The sequence below is a fragment of the Bubalus kerabau genome, chromosome 10, assembly GCF_029407905.1.
Source record: "Bubalus kerabau isolate K-KA32 ecotype Philippines breed swamp buffalo chromosome 10, PCC_UOA_SB_1v2, whole genome shotgun sequence".
Lineage (NCBI taxonomy): Eukaryota > Metazoa > Chordata > Mammalia > Artiodactyla > Bovidae > Bubalus > Bubalus kerabau.
In genome coordinates this window covers 76,635,933-76,650,822 of record NC_073633.1, presented here as the reverse complement: position 1 = coordinate 76,650,822, position 14,890 = coordinate 76,635,933, and the positions used below count along the sequence as shown (strand labels likewise).

At 40.7% G+C, this 14,890-nt stretch overlaps 1 protein-coding gene across 19 annotated transcripts in view; it reads left to right on the top strand.

The window, feature by feature from the left end:
- Positions 1 to 14,890, top strand: part of L3HYPDH (trans-L-3-hydroxyproline dehydratase) — a 103,410-nt gene that overhangs the window by 43,681 nt on the left and 44,839 nt on the right. The window contains exons 3-4 of one of the 19 annotated variants that reach the window (XR_008699560.1): positions 12,183 to 12,326; positions 13,455 to 14,032. The exons of 16 other annotated variants lie outside the window; for them this stretch is intronic. The gene's annotated coding sequence lies outside the window, so the exon portion shown is untranslated. Of the gene's footprint in view, positions 1 to 5,003; positions 5,984 to 12,182; positions 12,327 to 12,958; positions 13,017 to 13,454; positions 14,033 to 14,890 lie in introns of those variants that run through there. 2 more of the 19 variants (XR_008699561.1, XR_008699559.1) reach the window with 2 other exon arrangements.

The following is a 14,890-nucleotide window of genomic DNA, read 5'->3' as shown; positions in this document are numbered from 1 at the left end:
TTGCTTTACAGAATTGTGTTGGTTTCTGCCAAACATCAACATGAATCAGCCATAGGTGTACATATGTTGTGATCTCCCACCCACCTCCCTCCTCATCCCACCCTTCTAGGTTGATACAGAGCCCCTGTTTGAGTTTCCTGGGTCATACAGCAAATTCCCATTGGCTATCTATTTTACATATGGTAATATATGTTTCCATGTTACTCTCTCCATATATCCAACCTCTCCTCCCTGCCCACCCGTGTCCATAAGTCTGTTCTCTATGTCTGTGTCTCCATTGCTATCCTGCAAATAATTTCATCAGTACCGTCTTTCTAGATTCCATATATATGCGTTAGTATACAGTATTTGTTTTTCTCTTTCTGACTTACTTCACTCTGTATATTAGGCTCTAGGTTCATCCACCTCAGTAGAACTGACTCAAAATGGGTTCATTTTTATGGCTGAATAATATTCCATTGTATATACACACCACACCTTCCTTATCCATTCATCTGTCAATGGACATCTAGGTTGCTTCCATGTAGCTCTTATAAATAGTACTGCAATGAATTTTGGGGTACATGTATCTTTTACAGTTTTGGTTTCTTAAAGGTATATGCCTAGTAGTGGAATTGCTGGGCCATATAGTGGTTTTATTCCCAGTTTTTTAAGGACTGTCTATACTGTCTTCCATAGTGACTGTATCAGTTTACATTCCCACCAACAGTGCAAGAGGGTTCCCTTTTCTCCACACCCTCTCCAGCATTTATTGTTTCTACATTTTTTTTTGATGATGGCCATTCTGACCAGTATGAGGTAACTACTATCTCATGGTTTTGATTTGCATTTCTCTAATATTGAGTAATGTTGAGCATCTTTTCATGTGTTTGTTGGCCATCTGTATGTCTTCTTTGGAGAAATGTCTATTTAGGTCTTTTTCCCACTTTTTGATTGGGTTGTTTGTTTTTCTACTATTGACTTGTATGAGCTGCTTGTATATTTTGGAAATTAATCCTTTGTCAGTTGTTTCATTTGCTATTATTTTCTCCCATTCTGAGTGTTGTCTTTTCACCTTTTTATAGTTTCCTTTGCTGTGAAAAAGCTTTTAAGTTTAATTAGGTCCCACTTGTTTATTTTCATTTTTATTTCCATTACTCTAGAAGGTGGATCATGGAGGATCTTGCTGTGATTTATGTCATAGTGTTCTGCCTATGTTTTCCTCGAATTTAGGAAGTGTTCTAATTTCATTCTTTTACATGTAGCTGTCCAGTTTTCCCAGCACCATTTATTGAAGAGGCATTTTTTGCCCCATTGTATATTCTTGCCTCCTTCATAAAAAATAAGGTGCAAAGGTACGTGGGTTTATCTCTGGGCTTTCTATCTTGTTTTACCAGTCTATATTTCTGTTTTTGTGACAGTACCATACTGTCTTGATGGAGAAGGAAATGGCAACCCACTCCAGTATTCTTGCTTGGAGAATCCTATGGACCGAGAAGCCTGGCAGGCTATAGTCTATGGGGTTGCAAGAGTTGGACACAACTTAGTGACTAAAGAGAGAGATACTGTCTTGATGACTCTAGCTTTGTAGTATAGTCTGAAGCTAGGAAGGTTAACTTCCTCCAGCTCCATTATTCTTAAGATTTCTTTGGCTATTTGGGGTCTTTTGTGTTTCCATGTGACTTGTGAAATTTTTGTTCTAGTTCTGTGGAAAATGTCATTGGTAATTTGATAGGGATTGCATTGAATCTTTAGGTTGCATTTGGTAGTATAGTCATGTTCACAATATTGATTCTTCCAACCCAGGAATGGAATCTCTCTCCATCTGTTTATGTCATCTTTGATTTCTTTCATCAGTGTCTTATAGTTTCCTATATATAGTTCTTTTGTCTCCTTAGGTAGATTTATTCCTAAATATTTTCTTCTTTTTGTTGCAATGGTGAATGGGATTGATTCCTTAATTTCTCTTTCTGGTTTTTCATTGTTAGTATATAGGAATGCGAGTGATTTCTGTGTATTGATTTTGCATCCTGCAACTTTGCTAAATTCACTGATTAGCTCTAGTAATTTTCTGATAGTATCTCTAGGGTTTTGTATGTACAGTATCATGTCATCTGCAGTGAATTTTACTTCTTTTCTGACCTGGGTTCCTTTTATTTATTTTTCTTCTCTGCTGTAGCTAGGACTTCCAAAACTATATTGAATAATAGTGTTGAGAGTGGAAATCCTTGTCTTGTTCCTGATCTTAGAGGGAATGCTTTCAGTTTTTCACCATTGAGAATAATGTTTGCTCTGTGTTTATCATATTTGGCCTTTGCTATGTTGAGGTAGTTTTCTTCTATGCCCATTTTTTGAAGAATTTTTATCATAAATGGGTGCTGAATTTTGTCAAAGGCTTTTTCTACATCTATTGAGATTGTCATATGGTTTTTATCTTTCAATTTGTTAACATGGTGTATCACATTGATTTGTGTATATTGACAATGAATCCTTGCATCCCTGGGATAAACCCAATTGATTGTGGTGATCTTTTTAATGTGTTGTTGAATTCTGTTTGCTAGAATTTTGCTTAGGGTTTTTGCATCTATGTTCATCAGTGATATTGGCCTCTGATTTTCTTTTTTGTGTGTTGTTTTTGTCTGGTTTTAATATCAGGGTGATGGTGGCCTCATAGAATGAGTTTGGAAGTGCTCCTTCCTCTGAAATTTTTTGAAAGTGTTTTAGAAGGATAGGAATTAGCGCTTCTCTAAATGTTTGATAAAATACACCTGTGAAGCCATCTGGCCCTGGGCTTTTGTTTTTTGGCAAATTTTTATCAGTTTTTATTTCAGTGCTTATAACTGGGTTGTTCATGATTTCTATTTCTTCCTGGTTTAGTTTTGGAAGATTGAACTTTTCTAAGAATCTGTCCATTTCTTGCAGGCTATCCATTTTATTGCCATATAAAGTGTGAAAGTCGCTCAGTTGTGTCCAACTCTTTGTGACCCCATGGACTATACAGTTCATGGAGTTCTCCAGGTCAGAATACTGGAGTGGGTAGCCTTTTCCTTCTCCAGGGGATCTTCCCAACCCAGGGATTGAACCTAGGTCTCCTGCATTGCAGGCGGATTCTTTACCAGCTGAGTCACAAGGGAATAGTTGCTCATAATAGTCTCTTATAGTCCTTTGTATTTCTGTGTTGTCTGTTGTAACATCTCCTTTTTCATTTTCAGTTTTGTTGATTTGATTCTTCTCTCTCTCTATCTTGATGAGTCTGGGTGAAAGTTTATTAATTTCATTTACCTTCTCAAAGAACCAGCTTTTAGTTTTATTAAACTTTACTATTATTTCTTTCATTTCTTTTTCATTTATTTCTGCTCTGATCTTTATGATTTCTTTCCTTCTGCTAACTTTGGGGGTTTTATGTTATTCTTTTTCCAGTTGTTTTAGGTGTTAAGTCAATGTTTTTCTTACCTACCTTTTGATGAGGTAGAGTTGTATTGCTGTAGACCTCCCTTGTAGAACTGCTTTTGCTGCATCCCATAGGTTTTGAGTTGTGTTTTCATTTTCATTTATTTCTAGGAATTTTTTTTATTTCCCTTTTGATTTCTTCAGTAACCCATTCATTATTTGGAAACATCATTTAATCTCCATGTGTTTGTGGTTTTTATAGTTTTTTCTTCTTCTAATTGATATCTAGTCTCGTAGTCTTGTGGTCAGAAAAGATGCTTGCTACAGTTTCAGTTTTCTTAAATTTACTGAGGTTTGATTTGTGACCCAAAATGTGCTCTATCCTGGAGAATGTTCCACGTGCACTTGAGAAAAAAGTGTATTCTTCTGCAGTTGGATGGAACGTCCTGAAGATATCAAGGAGATCCATCTGGTCTAATGTGTTATTTAAGGCTTCTGTTTCCTTGTTAATTTTCTGTTTTGATGATCTGTCCATTGGTGTAAGTGGGGTGTCAAAGCCCCCTACTACTATTGTGTTACTGTCACTTTCTCCTTTTATGTCTGTTAGTGTTTGTCTTATGTATTGAGGAGCTCCTATGTTGGGTGTATAAATGTTTACAATTGTTATGTCTTCATCTTGGATTTATCCCTTGATCATTATAGAGTGTCCTTCCTTATCTCTTGTAATATTCTTTATTTTAAGGTCTATTTTGTCTGATATGAAGATTGCTGCTCTGGCCTTCTTTTGATTCCTATTTGCATAGAATATATTTTTCCATCCTCTCACTTTCAGTTTATATGTGTCTTTAGTGGATCTCTTGTAGACAGTATACGTATGGGTTTGTTTTTGTATCCATTCAGACAGTTTGTGTCTTTTGGTTGGAGCATTTAATCCATTTGCATTTAAAGTAATTATTGATATATATGTTCCTAGTGCCATTTTCTTAATTGCATGGGGTTTGTTTATATATGTCTTTTTCTTCTCTTGTATTTACTGTCTATATAGGTCCTTTTAACATTTGTTGTAAAGCTGGTTTGGTGGCACTGAAGTCTCTTAATTTTGCTTGTCTGTAGAGCTTTTGATTTCTCCATCAATTTTGAATGAGATCCTTGCTGGGTAGAGTAATCTTTGTCGTAGATTTTCCCCTTTCCGTACTTTAAATATATCCTGCCATTCCCTTCTGGCCTGCAGAGTTTCTGCTGAAAGATCAGCTGTTAAATGTATGGGGTTTCTTGTGTATGTTACTTGTTACTTTTCCCTTGCTGCTTTTAATATTCTTTCTTTGTGTTTAATTTTTGTTAGTTTGATTAGTATGTGTCTTGGCATGTTTCTCCTTGGGTTTATCCTGTATAGTACTCTCTGAACTTCTTGGACTTGATTGGCTATTTCCTTTCCTATGTTGGGAAAATTTTCCACTATGATCTCTTCAAAAATTTTCTCATACCATTTCTTTTTCTCTTCTTCTAGAACCCCTATAATTAGAATGTTTGTGTTTAATATTGTCCCAGAGGTCTCTGAGATTATCCTCAATTCTTTTCATTCTTTTTACTTTATACTGCTCTTCAGTGGTTATTTCCACCATTCTATCTTCCAGCTCACTTATCCATTCTTCTGCCTTGGATATTCTGCTATTGATTCCCTCTGCTGCTGCTGCTGCTAAGTCGCTTCAGTCGTGTCCGACTCTGTGCAACCCCATAGATGGCAGCCCACCAGACTCCACTGTCCCTGGGATTCTCCAGGCAAGAACACTGGAGTGGGTTGCCATTTCCTTCTCCAATGCATGAAAGTGAAAAGTGACAGTGAAGTCGCTCAGTCGCGAGCCCATGGACTGCATCCTACCAGGCTCCTCCATCCATGGGATTTTCCAGGCAAGAGTACTGGAGTGGGGTGCCATTGCCTTCTCCATTGATTTCCTCTAGAGTATTTAAAGTTTCAGTAATTGTGTTGTTTGTCTCTATTTATTTATTCCAGGTCTTTGTTAAATGTGTTTATTGATTCTTGCATTTTCTCCATTCTATTTTTGAGGTCTTTGGATCATTTTTACTATCATTACTCTGAATTCTTTTACAGGTAGTTTGCCTATATCCTTCATTTATTTGGACTTGTGTGTCTCTAGGTTGTTCCTTCATTTACACAATATTTCTCTGCCCTTTTTTTTTTTTAACGTACTGTGTTTGAGGTCTCCTTTTCTTAGGCTTCAAGGTTGAATTCTTTCTTACCTTTGGTTTTTGCCCTCAGTGGGTATGGTTGGTCCAGTTTTGTGGTTGGACCAGTTTTGTGGTCCAACTTTTTCTGTGGTCCAGTTTTGTGTAGGATGTGACTTGTGCTTGCGTTCTGGTGGCAGGAAGTAAGTTTTTCTTTTTCCTTCTCTGATGGGCATGTCTGTGTGAGGTTGTAGTCGTGTCTGCTGATGATTGGGTTTGTATTTTTGTCTTGTTTGTTGTTTGGATGAGGCATCCTGCACAGTATGCTGCTGGCAATTGGGTGATGCCAAGTCTTGTATATAGATGGTTGCCTGTGTGGGAGTTCTCACTAATTAATACTTCCTAGGGTTAGGAATTCTCTGGTAGTCTAGGGTCTTGGCATCAGCGCTCCCACTCCAAAGGCCCAGAGCTTGATCTCGAGTTTTGCATAGTACTATGTATTCTTTTCCAGTGGTCAGGTATTCCTGCCTGCTCTCAGCTGGTGTTCTGCAAAATCTTCTGTGTCTGATGGTGTATTCCTGATGTATCCATGAAGAGAGATGTACTCCATGTTCACCTACTCTTCCGCCATCTTGTTCTCCACTATTTCTCTTTTCTTCCTTTGATAGCTGTATGGTATTTGAAGTCATGATATAGCAAGTTAAGATACTAATTTCCTGTTGCTGCTGTAACAAATTACCACAAATGTTGTGCCTTAAGATAGCATACATTTATTCTTAAACTTTAGAGATCAAAAGTCTGAAATGAGTCTTGGCGCACTGAAATAAAGGTGTTGACAGGGCTGATTGCTTCTAGAGGTTTCACAAAAGAATCCATTTCTTACCTCTTCCAACTCTAGATCAGATCAGATCAGTTGTTCAGTCGTGTCTGACTCTTTGTGACCCCATGAATTGCAGCACGCCAGGCCTCCCTGTCCATCACCAACTCCCGGAGTGCACTGAGACTCACATCCATCGAATCAGTGATGCCATCCAGCCATCTCATCCTCTGTCATCCCCTTCTCCTCTTGCCCCCAATCCCTCCCAGCATCAGAGTCTTCTCCAATGAGTCAACTCTTCACATGAGGTGGCCAAAGTACTGAAGTTTCAGCTTTAGCATCATTACTTCCAAAGAAATCCCAGGGCTGATCTCCTTCAGAATGGACTGGTTGGATCTCCTTGCAGTCCAAGGGACTCTCAAGAGTCTTCTCTAACACCACAGTTCAAAAGCATCAATTCTTCAGCACTCAGCCTTCTTCACAGTCTGACTCTCACATCCATACATGACCACAGGAAAAACCATAGCCTTGACTAGACGGACCTTTGTTGGCAAAGTAATGTCTCTGCTTTTGAATATGCTATCTAGGTTGGTCATAACTTTCCTTCCAAGGAGTAAGCATCTTTTAATTTCATGTCTGCAGTCACCATCTGCAGTGATTTTGGAGCCCAAAAAAATAAAGTCTGACACTGTTTCCCCATCTCTTTGCCATGAAGTGGTGGGACTGGATGCCATGATCTTCGTTTTCTGAATGTTGAGCTTTAAGCCAACTTTTTCACTCTCCACTTTCATCAATAGGCTTTTTAGTTCCTCTTCACTTTCTGCCATAAGGGTGGTGTCATCTATATATCTAAGGTTATTGATATTTCTCCTGGCAATCTTGATTCCAGTTTGTGTTTCTTCCAGTCCAGAGTTTCTCATGATATACTCCGCATATAAGTTAAATAAGCAGGGTGCCAATATACAGCCTTGACGTACTCCTTTTCCTATTTGGAACCAGTCTGTTGTTCCATGTCCAGTTCTAACTGTTGCTTCCTGACCTGCATACAGATTTCTCAAGAGGCATATTAGGTGGTCTGGTATTCCCATCTCTTTCAGAATTTTCCACAGTTGATTGTGATCCACACAGTCAAAGGCTTTGGCATAGTCAATAAAGCAGAAATAGATGTTTTTCTGGAACTCTCTTCCTTTTCCCATGATCCAGCAGATGTTGGCAATTTGATCTCTGGTTCCTCTGCCTTTTCTAAAACCAGCTTGAACATCAGGAAGTTCACGGTTCCCATATTGCTGAAGCCTGACTTGGAGAATTTTGAGCATTACTTTACTAGCATGTGAGATGAGTGTAATTGTGTGGTAGTTTGAGCATTCTTTGGCATTGCCTTTCTTTGGGACTGGAATGAAACTGACCTTTTCCAGTCCTGTGGCCACTGCTGAGTTTTCCAAATTTGCTGGCATACTGAGTGCAGCACTTTCACAGAATCAGCTTTCAGGATTTGGAATAGCTCAACTGGAATTCCATCACCTCCATTAGCTTTGTTCGTAGTGATGCTTTCTAAGGCCCACTTGACTTCACATTCCAGGATGTCTGGCCTAGGTCAGTGATCACACCATCATGATTATCTTGGTCGTGAAGATCTTTTTTGTACAGTTCTTCTGTGTATTCTTGCCATCTCTTCTTAATATCTTCTGCTTCTGTTAGGTCCATACCATTTCTGTCCTTTATCGAGCCCATCTTTGCATGAAATGTTCCTTTGGTATCTCTGATTTTCTTGAAGAGATCTCTAGTCTTTCCCATTCTGTTGTTTTCCTCTATTTCTTTGCATTGATCGCTAAGGAAGGCTTTCTTATCTCTTCTTGCTATTCTTTGGAACTCTGCATTCAGATGTTTATATCTTTCCTTTTCTCCTTTGTTTTTCGCTTCTCTTCTTTTCACAGCTATTTGTAAGGCCTCCCCAGACAGCCATTTTGCTTTTTTGCATTTCTTTTCCATGGGGATGGTCTTGATCCCTGTCTCCTGTACAATGTCACGAACCTCATTCCATAGTTCATCAGGCACTTTATCTATCAGATCTAGGCCCTTAAATCTATTTCTCACTTCCACTGTATAATCATAAGGGATTTGATTTAGGTCATACCTGAATGGTCTAGTGGTTTTCCCTACTTTCTTCAATTTAAGTCTGAAGGCTTCCAGTATTTGCTGGTTTACAGCCACCTCATTCCAATCTTTGCTTCCATCACCACACTGCCTTTTCTCTCTGACCTCTTTCCTCTCTTTTGTAAAAACTCTTGTGATTACATTAGGTCCACCTGGATAATCTAGAATCAACTCATCTTAAAATCATTGTTAATCATATCTGCAAATTCCCTTTTTCCGTGTAAGGTTAACATTCAGGGGATTAGGACATGAACCTCTTTGGGGAAGCATAATGCAGCCTACCATTGTATAGAGTATGCATTTGTAAAATAATACAGCTTAATTCATATTTGTAATTAGGTAAGTACATGCCACACCAACCAACCAGACAACTTATCTTCTTGATATTATTTAATCTCTTGCTTACTTTCACTGTCTTATCACCTGAATACTTAGCAGTTAAGAGAAGATGTGAACTTAAAAGCAAGAGGTCAGTTTCCAGCACAGAATCCTGTGTTGATTCATGGTGTCTGCTCAAGTAAGTGCTTTTGACTCCATTGAAAAGGAGGAAAGTTGAGTGTAACCTGGTATCTGGCATTTTCCTGAGAGGCATCATGACCACTTCTTGAGTAATAATGTGAATCCGCTCTAAACAGGGTAAAACCACTGGCAAGTGACATCCAAGTTATAGCTGTGGGGTTATGTCTAAAAAACTGCCGACTCTCATGCAGTTCTATGAAATAAAAGAACCTGTGTGCCTTTTACCCAATTTCTCCCAATAGTAACGTTTTACAGAACAATATTACAACCAGCATATTGATGCTGATACAGTTAAGATAGGAGACATTTCCATAACCCTCCGAATCCTTCCTGTTGCCCTTTTGATGCCACATCCTTAATCCCTGGCAAATGGCTCTATGTTCGCCATTTCTGGAAGCCTGTCATTGTAAGAGTGCTACACAGACGGAATCATACAGAATGTAACCTTCGGGACTGGCTTTCTTCTCATAGCATAATTCTCTGGAAATTGATCTAGGTTGTTTTATATATTAAAAATTTGTTCCTTTTGAGTGCTAGGGAGTATCCTCTAGTATGGTTCCAAACTTGGCTTGGTTAACCATTCATCTGTTGATATCTTGGTTGTTTCCATTTGAGGACTATTACAAATGGAGCTCATGTGAACTGAACACTTGTGTACAACCTTGTGTGTAAATTTAAGTTGTCGCTTAAATTCACGAATGCAATTATTGAATTGTTTAATTGTTGCACATTTAGTTTTTTAAGAAACTGCCAAGTTAGTTTCCAGAGTAGTTGCACCAATTTTTATTCCCATGAGGAGGGTATGAGTGATCTTGTTTCTTGCTGACTTGCCAGTATTTGGTGTTCTGATAGGTGTGCAGTGATACCTCATGGTTTTCACCTGAATTTCCTTAATGGTTAGTGATGGTGAGCATCTTTGAATATGCTTATTTTAGCAGCTGTCTTCGGAGCATGCTTGGTGTCACTATGAGGTGGACATGACAGATAAGAGAGCTAGGTTCAGGCCCCCCTCCTCTGCTTCTGCCAAAGCTGCTCCATTTTTTTAAAAAAACTCATTTTATTTATTGGGCTTTTAAGCAAGATTTTATTTAAATAAGGTTTCCTTTGTTAAAGAAAAAAAGTGTGAAATCAACTTACTTCATCGATTTTACTGATTATTTTGTAGAAAATAACTTGACGTCCCACTATCCTAGATAAAAATTAAATTCAGAATTAGAAATAAATTTGTTCAAACACATAAAATATATTCAGAAGCCAACCATTTAAGCCAATTTGTGCTCTTTTTGAACTTTCTAGTGAATCATTGCAAGCTAACACTAATTTTTAAAAATGAAAATTGTGTCTTTCACTAATTTAAAAAAGGCTAAAACATCTCTCATTAATAGTTTGGAAGACAATTTCCTTTCCTGCAGGACCAGCACATTAATTATCTTTCTACTGTCAGGCAGGAAGGGCACTAGTATGGAAGAATGAAAAGTGAAGGCTCTCCTAGTTTGGTTGTAATATCTTGGATGAAATAGACTTATAACACCTAACGATGGTGGCAAATGCATGCAAAATGTTGGCATGTGGTCTGATTTTGTGATTCTATAGATTTGTTCTTAGAAAATAAAACATCCCAGGGAGTGTGAGTCATGCGCACTGTATTCTTCTGGAGGAAAGATTCTCTGGACATAGTATATTTTAGCCTTACTTTGCATATTCAGGTCCTCTTGCTTTTTCCTCAAGGGCAGATCTCTTTTGAGCAAGGCCAAAAAACTTGTCATGTTAAAACAAACAAAAAGCACAAAAACAGGGCTCTCCCTGCCCCACTTTTCCTAGTAATTTCACAGCCCTGTCGTGGGAGGGTCAGAGTTGGCCTTCCTGGAGGGAGGCACAAGAGGGCATTATGTAGCCGGCTGATGCGAATTGGCAGGAACTCGGCTGGCCTCAGTGAGGCCATTTGAGGTGACAGGCTGCACTGGACAGAGGCCAGAATGAGCTGCATCCTCCTGGAGGATGGAGAGACAGAGGTCACTCCATCCCCACTCCTGGGGAGCAGCACAACCTCCCCAACCACTGTGGGAGGCAACTGAGTCTCTTGGCTGCCTATCCACGTGCATGTGAATGGCTCTCTGGAGGAAGAGGAACTGGCCACAGTGGAGCATTTTTCTCTCATGTCATCATCCACCCTGATCCTTCTGCTGGGAAATCTGTGAAAAGTCAAGGATAGGCCTGGTGAAAAGAAAATTGAAACAAAACGCATTCATGCATCTTTCTTCTGTGCACGTACCTTCCCCAAATACTGAGGTCCCCATGGCTCTATTTGAGGGCCGCACACATGGTGGTCAGAAGGCTCTCTGGAGAAGTTCCATGCCGTTGGCTTGGTTTTCCTTGTCTCTGTGTGTGGTAGAAGGAATTAGTTGAGGGGTGGGAATAGTCTCTTTTGGAATAATGTTTTATGATCCCACTGGACCTTGCATTCTCTAGCACAAGTTAAATGTTGAGTGCTTGCATCAGGGTAGAACAGAGGCCTGTTGGCTACTACACTTTGGGGAAAAACTGCAACCTCAGCTCATGCCTCATTGGATTCTCCTGCCCAGGCCCAGTCAGAACCCCAGCAAAACGGGAAGGTGGAAACTGGGTGCTGGCCAATTCTACCTTTCCCATGAAAAAGGCAATGGTGTTCCCACCAAACTGACTTTAGCACCAGCCAGAGGACCCGGGACTGGCAAAGCATTCATTCTTTTTCCGAGAAAGTAGAAGGCCCTAGTGTGTAAGAAAATGTGAGACTTGAGCCCATCCCCAAATACCTTTGGAATCAAGGCAGTTACAGTACCTGTCTGGTCCTGGCCTTTCCAAGTAAATGTGGTTGTAAGTTTTAGCATAAGAGCATTGTTATTCTTAAGTAGTACACTATCAATTTCTGTCTTGATTTCAAAATAATCTGCATGTATCAACAGTCAGAAGCGAGATACTTTGAAAAGAATGTATTTCAAACTATTTGAAAAATACTTTGAAAAGAAAAAAACTGAGAATGAGCTTTTATAAATATTATCTCATTTAATTTTCATAACCATCTGTCAGGAAGGTACTATTACAGGCTCCAGTTTACATACGTGGGGACTGAGGGCTGTTAAGCTTGAATGATTTTTCCCAGAGTCACAAACAGCAAGATGAAGTGATGGAAACTGAATATGGAGTTGGCTCCAGCGGGCTCAAGTTTAACCTTTCAGTAGCACCACCAAGAAGCACGCCGGAAAGGGTTACGAGGGCTCATGGGAGAGACACCAACAGACTAGAGGTGGGTGAGCGTGGGGGCTGAGACTGGGAGAATTCTCCTAGGACTCAGCACCTTCCTCAGTCCTGAAGGATGGAAAGAAGTTAGAAAGGCAAGAAGGGTCAGAGGTGGGAAATATTAACCAGAAAGGGAAAGGGGATGTTTAAGTGCTCAAAGGCCAAGGGGATCACAGCCAGGCATAGGAATGCAGAGTGGTACTGTACACGCGGACCCTTGAATTCTGGTTGGACTGAGGTGGGCAGAAGTCGAGATGAGAATTAAAACAGCAGAGCTTTCTAATGCATGCCAGAGAGCATTTCATTTTGAAGGTTAGGGGTTTAAAAGAATTTTAAGCAGAGGTCAGGGTGGTAAGCTTTGCATTTCAGAAAGACCACTGTTAGTTTAGGGAATCTGCAGGGAATGAGAGCCCAGGGTTTGGCAGCAGGGTCAAATGTGAGACATAGGACTAGTTTGGTGAAAAGTGAAACTGTTAGTCACTCAATCCTGTCAGACTCTTCGCGAGCCCATGGACTGCAGCCCGCCAGGCTCCTCTGTCCATGGGATTCTCCAGGCAAGAATACTGGAGTGGGTAGGCATTCCCTTCTCCAAGGGATCTTCCCAACCCAAAGATCAAATCTGGGTCTCCTGCATTGCAGGTGAATTCTTTACCATCTGAGCCGCAAGACTAGTTAGGAGACAGTGCTTGATAATCCGGTAAGAAACGAGGGCACAGGTGAAGAGTGGCCAATGGGGATGGAGAGGAGGGGATGGATTTGAGAGCTGTTACACTGAGTGGGAGGACTGACTGAGTGGGGAGAGTGAAGGACAGGGAGTATAGGGAGTGTTCATGGTGAAATTACACATATCATTATGATGTGGTGGGGCAGGGGAAAAGGGAGCAGGGCTGGGAAGGAGGTGGAGAAGGGTAATGAGAGCGACTTAGAACATCATAGAGTTTGAAGTAACAATGGGACATCCAGATAAATGTTCCAGTAGAGAGAGAGGATTGGCTAAATGAGTCTATGGCTCTAGAGAGAGGCTTGGGATGGGGAAATAGGTTTTATATTTTAACCCCCCTGTAGTATTTGAGGCTCTGGGGTTGTGCCAGTTTTCCTCTCTTGATCCAAATTCACTCCCTCTGCTCATTTTCAGATGCTGAAGTTGGGGCTCTGCAAACCACGTTTCTGTTTCACCAGTTGCCTTTTCTGCAGGCTTTGCCACCAGAGGGCAGCTGTGGGGCTGAGAAGGGAGAGCTGAGGCTCCCTTCTTCACTCCAGCAGTTGCAATTCATGCCAGGAGTTGTCCGGCCAGTGTACAGTTTTTCTAACACTTGCGGAACCAGCTTCCTGTTGCTCGCCTGGAGGCATTCCAGCCCCCAGCTCTGACCCCTTCCCATGGTCCAAGTCCCACCTTATGGGGCCTCTCCTCTAAATGCTACCTCTTCCTTTTGTACTTTCAGTCCTAGAGGTAGAATTTCTTCCTGCTATACCCTTAGAGTTCTCTTTTCACCCTTTCAGTTAACTAGTTAACAACTTTATGCCTAGTTAACAATTTTATATATTAATGTATCTCAGTTAAAGTAACCGATGTGGTTCTGTCTCCTCACTGGACCCTGACTTTGTAGGTGAATATGGGGAAACCCTAGGAAAGTGTGGAGGGTAATGAAGAGAGCTTTGCAAAGGACCCTGGGGCCACCTATATTTAAGGGCTGCCAGCCCTTAAGGAGTGGACCAGGGAGATGCTGGAGAACCCAGAAGATTCTGTGTCTAAAGTCAACAAGGAAAGAGAGAACATTCAGACTAGAGAGAGAATTATTAATGGGGCAAGGTTCCTGAGAAGGTGGAGGGAGTAGGCTTTTTCCTGGAAAGGAAAGGAAAGCAATGAAGGCGAGTGAAGGGCAGATGGGGAGGTCATGGACTGAGAGTGCAGGATGTGGAGAGGAGGTTTGCAATAGCCTTTGAAGAGGATGGAAGAGAGGGCCAGGGGTTTCCTGGGGGACAGTGCCGAGGGTCAGTGGGAGGGGGCAGTCAGAGAACAGGATGTTGACGTGATTCTAATCCACATCACTGTGTGTGTGTGTGCTGTTAGGACATAGCAGCCTTTTGTAGGGTGTTGACAGTGAGATTAACTCAAGGGAAGGAGTTTGCGCCAGGTGCTCATGAGACGTGGGGTACAAGCATGAGGGGGATTACGTGAAGCACCCTGGGCCGTGGCTGGCTAGAAAACGAAGTGAAGCTCACGGGGACTGAGGTACAAAACCACACAACTCGGTTTGAGCATGTGAGCGTATGCATAGTGTTGAACTCTCTTTAAAGCCATAAAAGGAAAAGTTTCCAAATATACTCTGGCCAGGCAGAAGAAAATCCCCCACAGAGACGGGACACTAGTTTTAATAAAACGTGGTGGTTCATTTTTAGTTCCAACCTAATTTACAAATTACCCAAGTCAAACAGCTTATAAATCTGCATACTTAAAGTCCTTATTTATTTAGGAAAGGAGCTGTTTTTGAGAAGTAGTGTAATAAAAAGCTTAGAAAACTTTAGAACACCTCAAATATGAAGAACCAGGGATATTGTTGGAATGAACAC